The 6,097-nt window shown below is 42.5% G+C and overlaps 1 pseudogene across 1 annotated transcript; it reads right to left on the bottom strand.

Annotated features, from left to right (window-relative positions):
- Positions 1-729: 729 nt before the first annotated feature.
- On the bottom strand, positions 730-2,428 carry LOC147612709 (chalcone synthase-like; annotated as a pseudogene). The gene is made up of 2 exons (XR_015263443.1): positions 2,111-2,428; positions 730-1,743 (listed from the first exon to the last, which is right to left on the bottom strand). The product of XR_015263443.1 is annotated as a chalcone synthase-like (transcript).
- Between the last annotated feature and the right edge of the window lie 3,669 nt (positions 2,429-6,097).

The following is a 6,097-nucleotide window of genomic DNA, read 5'->3' as shown; positions in this document are numbered from 1 at the left end:
AGTTCGAAGTTTTCTTTCATTAAGCTTCTCAAGGTCACTAAGAATTTGTTAAACATTCACTACTAACAATTCAAAGGCTAAGAATAATGTATTCCATATGTATATGACGATGCTTGTACTCCAAAGGCTAAGTTAAAAGGAGTGTTGTTTGTGGCCACTTTTTATGCCAAAGCGTGTTAAATTAAATAGTTTGAACAACCTGTGTCGATGAATAATAGGAGAAGCTTACTAAATTAGATACTTTGGAATAGTTGCCAACTTAATAACACTCTTTAGTTCTCGCCAAAGTTTTCTTTTGCAAGGAATATTACACACCATTTTCACCTTTTTGTGAAGTGAAGGGAGGGGTGGGCTAATATTTAACCCACATTTGAGAGGGGAGAGTATTTCACCTTATCTACATAGCTTTTGACCCCACCCTTGGAAAAATGCCAATTTTAGAATTGGCTCCATACATCACGGAAGGTAATAAATAAAACAAACCAACATCCAAATATATACTCCATCTATATCATAATTTCCATCTATAGTTATATTATTCACAATGATAGAGGTAACTATGTATATATCATCAAAAGGGTAGATAATAAGTTTATTGCGTTTAAGTGGCAGTATACTTCATCAACAAGGTGAATGAAGTAGGCATCCCGCATATTTATAGTGAATGTAGCATAAAACCACAAGACAAAAGGATACCATAACAATGTGAGGGGGGAGAGTATATGTGGAGGATCATTTAGAAGCTAAGGACTGAGAGGCACACTCCTCAGGACGACGGTTTCACACGTAAGGCCCGGACCGAATCCAAGCAGCAAGCCCCATTCGAGGCCCCCTACAGTGGTGGCCAGCTTCTGCTCGACCGATTTCTTGCGCAGATGGTGCATGATAAAGAGCACGCAGGCACTCGACATGTTGCCAAACTCAGACAGAACGTGCCTGCTAGGCCCCATTTTCTCCTGTTTGAGCTGCAGCTTCTGCTCAACTTGATCAAGGATCGCAGGCCCGCCCGGATGGGCGATCCAGAAGAGGTCATTGAAGCCGGGTATCACCCCTCCTTCCCCCCCACCGAAGACTCTCTCAAACGCATCTCTGAGCACATTACCGATGTTTTTAGAGAGAATCCCAGGCACATCTTTCATTAAGTGGAAGGTTAATCCCACTTCTCTGAGGTGCCCATCTATGGCTCCATCGCTGTCTGGCAGAATGTTGGACCCTGTCCAATGTATCTCAAACCATGGCTTCTCCACTTCAGGTATGGGATCAGATCCCACAATAATAGCAGAAGCTTCATCTCCAAACTGTCAAGATGAGTCTCGCTTGGACCCCGGAAGGTAACCGCAGTTAACTCACTGCACACCACCAGCACCCTCGCTCCCTTGTTATTCTCAGCCAAGTCCTTTGCAACCCTCAGCGCTGTCCCCCCTGCAAAGCAGCCCTGCTGGTACATCATGAGCCTTTTCACACTTGGTCGCAGGCCCAGCAACCTGGTGAGCGCCCAATCCGCTCCGGGCATGTCCACCCCGCTGGTGGTACAAAAGACGAGGTGGGTGATCTTGGATTTGGGCTGCCCCCACTCCTTGATGGCCTTCGTAGCTGCTTCTTTCCCGAGCTTGGGCACCTCCACCACCACCATGTCCTGGCGGACATCCAACGACTTCTCCCAATATGCACACATACTGGGGTTCGCCTTCAGGATTTCCTCATTGAGATACATGTACCTCTTTTTGATCCCAGATTTGTCACCTGCATTCATTACAGGAACACTTTTCAGAGGCCATCAAAACCCATAGAACAATTGAATTAACATAAAAGCTAAAGATTTGGCCTGGCTTAGAGGCATAATCTACAAATTTAGCATGGCTTAGAGGAAATGTTTATAAACTCACAAGGTAGTGGGACCATGGCTAGCACAGATTACACCTCAAGACCATCACATTAGATGACAACCATTAGGGCAAATTTAGATAACAACCATTAGGGTTAGCCCCCTACCATTATATGAAGCTCTAAGGAGAATTGTTACAAAGTTGTAGATATGTAACATGAATTGAGGAAACCCTTGGCATATGTGTACATATACAGGAATTAAGAGGGGATTAAAAACTCTTACACATTCGTTGGAACTTCTCCTTGAGCTGGGTCATGTGATTGCTATTGGTGATGTTGAAGTAGAACTCAGGATACTCGCTCTGGTTGAAAACATTGGGAGGGTTGGCGGTGCCAATGGCTAGCACAGAGGCAGGGCCCTCAGCTCGCTCCATTTTGCGAGGAATGGCGGAGCTCTTTGAACTCTCAGTGACAGTCATGATGGTGATGATGATGAACGACAGAGGCCCAAATCCGGCAGAGAACTGAGAGAAAGAGCCTGTCATTGCGACCACACACTAGGAGGTTGCACGCGAGAATATGGGAACGATTGAGCTCTGCAGCGCTCGGGACAGAGGCGTGTGTTTTGTAGAGTGTTTCAAGGTGGACTACTCGTGAAGGTGGCCAACAGAACGTGCATGGGAAGGCGTTGGAACGAGCTTACTTCAATGACTCGATCATTCTTGTGCTCTAGTGTGAAGACATCACTAGGTTACACTTTGTTGAACGTTTTTTTAGTACTGGTAGTTAGGGATTCTTGGAACAATTGGCCATAGTGTGAAGACATCACTAGGCTACACTTTGTTGAACGTTTTTAAAGTACTGGTAGTTAGGAATTCTTGTCAAATTGATGGAAAATAAAAAAAGGGGTAGGAAAATTAAAGGGGGGGCAGAGTGAAATAGTACTGGTAGTTAGGGATCCTTGTCAAAATTGATGGAAATTAAAAAAAGGGGGTAGGAAAATTAAAAGGGAGAGTGAGAGAGAGAGAGAGAGAGAGAGAGAGAGTGAAAAGATGGGGCATTGGTCGACACAAAATGAGATCTAAAAAAAGATGACACCCTCATGTGTAAAGAGCTCCTTTCTTCACCCTTTCCCACATCCATTGTCACTCTAGCATGCATACGTAGTGCCCTCTCATCACTTCTCACTCACAAGCACACTAGCAATTGATAGAAATTGGTACATATACAAGGTTGTATATTTATGTGTTCACACTCACTTAAAGTGTGTACATCATTGGTACCCATGAAAAATTTGGCTCATTTATGGCCTCATATAATTATAATGGCAGTTCTCATAATACATTTGTGAAGTGCCTTCACTAGGAATCTTTACATGCTTGTTGTCACATGCTCTTGAAGTGAAAATTATGGAAGGAACATCTTGGCTGTCTCATAGGTCGCCATTCTGTTGGTTGTTGTGGATGCCATAGTTTATCTCCTTGTTGCTCTTGGTGTTGGTGTGTTTGCCTTTGGTGTCATCAACCATGTAAACCAATGTGTCTCCTTCTTGTTTTCAATCCCGTTGTGAGAGGAGCCTAGAGCTCAAAACAAACATAAAATGTGGAAATGTCTAATGCACATAAGAGGGTGAGTAGTGAATCCTAGGTAGTAGGGACAACACGGCAGCTAGGAGGATAAGCGCAAGTGCCAAAAAATAAAAATAGGAGCATGGAAGGAACAAGGGAGCTGGCGCAATTGTTCCAAAAGGTGGCGAGGTGGTGAAGGGGAAAAAAGGGGGAATTGAGATAATCTATGGAGGAGAGACAAGAAGACATGGAGGAGAAGCAAGGGAGGCAAGAGTGAGTGAAGTGTGTGAAGGATCTACAATGGAGAAACTAGCTATAGACGGAGGTTATTCCAATTTTCGAAAGTTGCAAAATTGGGGTGCAGTGCAGTTGAGATGGAATTGGGGAAATCAAAGCAGTTGAGATGGAATTGGGGAAATCAGAGCAGTCGAAATGGAATTGGGGTGCAGTGCAGTTGAGATGAAATTGGGGAAATCAGAGCAGTTGCGATGGAGTTGGGGTGCAGTGCAGTGGAGATGGAGATGGAGTTGGGGTGTAGTGTAGTGGAATTGGGGAATTAGAGCAGAGAAGGTGCAATGGTCTAGAAAATCAGACAAGAGATGTGTTCCTGGTGATTTCTGAGAGGCGACTCTGTTAGAGACATGGTTTAGTTCAATTCATGTTCAATTGCTACTACTGTCAATCAGATGTGTGTTGTTTTATATCTATTTGGAAAGGACCTGTGCTTTGTAGTTTGTAAATTCAATGTAGTTCGAGTTCGTGAGTTAAGCTAATGATTGGGAGAATTATAGCTGGAGCTTACCTATGAAGAATCCCCAAGTTTTCAGTGTGTTTTTCTTATATGTTTTGGACCCATTGTCGCAGGGGTGTTGAGATAGTTTGTCTTTGTTTTTGTGGAGAAAGTTGAGAGTTCATAGCTTGTATTTATGTTGAGAGTGATGAGAATTTGAGTTATGGAGTTTGGTTTGAGTTGTTTTGATTGTCTTTGTTGAGATACAACCATTGTGAAGGTATGTCTGACGTTCTGGGAGTCAGAGATGTCCCATAATTGAAGCAGTCATCTTGTGTTGAGAGAATACAGTCAGATAGGGTCAAAAGAGTGTTAGCTACATGCAGTTGTGTGTCTAGGGGGTCGACTGATGAAGTAAAAGGGTCATTTTGGTCTTTTTGGATTCAAAAGGAAGTTGTTTGTTGAGTCTGACAGAGTTAGAAGCCAGACTGGTTTGTGGACAAATTGGTAGTTTTGGATCAGCTATGGGTTCATTGTGATCAGCTAGATGTCTTTAGAGTAATATCTTTGTGTGGTTTGAGTGTTTAGAGGGTTTAGGGGTGTTAGAGGACTCAAAGCTAAGAAATTCTTCTCTAGTTGAGTCAGTATTTAAATCAGCAAAAATTAGCATCAGCATTCAGATCGATCAATAGTAAGTCAGTTTAGGGTAGCAGGAAGTCTTTGAAGTCATATCTTCATGGAATTAGGGCAGCTTAAGGGTTAGGAGGACTCGTCAACAATATGACTCTCATTTGGTCCTGTGAGCAACATGTCATCGACATAGAGAGCAATGATTAGATGTACATCATCCACATGTTTAACATACAAAGTGCTTTCTGTTGGACTATTCTAAAAACCATGTGCAGTCAAATATACATGTATCTTTTCATACCAAGCTCGTGGAGCTTGCTTTAAACCATACAAAGCCTTTTTCAACCTGCACACTTTGTTTTTCTGCCCTCTTTGAACAAAACCACGAGGCTGCAACATACACCTCCTCATGCAAATCTCCATTCAAGAACGCAGTCTTTATGTCCAACTGATGTACATTCCAGCCATTATGAGCTACCAATGCACAAATGCTACGAATGGTAGTCATACGACAAGTGGGAGCAAAGGTCTCATCAAAATCAATGCCCTTTTCTTGAGCATAACCCTTTGCAACAAGTCTAGCCTTATAGCGATCAACACTGCCATCTGGCTTTCATTTCAACTTAAAAACCCACTTACATCCAATGACCTTTTTACCAATAGGCAAATCACACAAAGACCATGTACCATTCTTCATTATAGCATCATATTCACTTTGCATTGCAGTCAACCAATTTTTTAATTTTTGTGTCTCATCAAATGAAAGAGGTTCTTCCTCTTCACACATACTAGACACAGCCAAAGCATAACATCTGATGCATAAGAGACATGCTGAAAACCTGAACGAGTACGACTAGAAATAGGTGCATCAATTTTACTATCATGTAAGGTTTGCACCAGCCATTTAGGCATACCTCTAGCCTGCTCATTTTCAGCCCTATCCTCATAAATTACATCCTGTAAATCTGCATCAGAAATAGGTTGATCTATGATGTCGTTTAAAATCTGCATAGGCTGAATATTTGCCTCATTAGGACTTACATTTGAATTCCCACCTATAAACAGAGGCAACAACGTATCAAATACATCCCGTGAGCTCACACCTGTCTCTTTGGTAAATGATAACAAAGGCTGCACAGCATCTTCCACAAAAACAACATCTCGACTAATCAAGATACGCTTTGACTGCGGATGATACAATCTGTAACCCTTGCTCTCAGCACTGTAACCAACAAAAATGCATTTGACAGCCTTATCATCCAATTTTCTACGTTGTTGCACATGCACTAAAGCATAGGCCAAGCAACCAAAGACACGCAAGTGACCAATAGAAGGCTTCCTG

The sequence above is a fragment of the Cibotium barometz genome, chromosome 45, assembly GCF_041138505.1.
Source record: "Cibotium barometz isolate CiBa-2024 chromosome 45, ASM4113850v1, whole genome shotgun sequence".
Classification (NCBI taxonomy): Eukaryota; Viridiplantae; Streptophyta; class Polypodiopsida; order Cyatheales; family Cibotiaceae; genus Cibotium; species Cibotium barometz.
The sequence above is the reverse complement of the archived record's forward strand: the minus strand, read 5'-3'. Positions and strand labels throughout refer to the sequence as shown.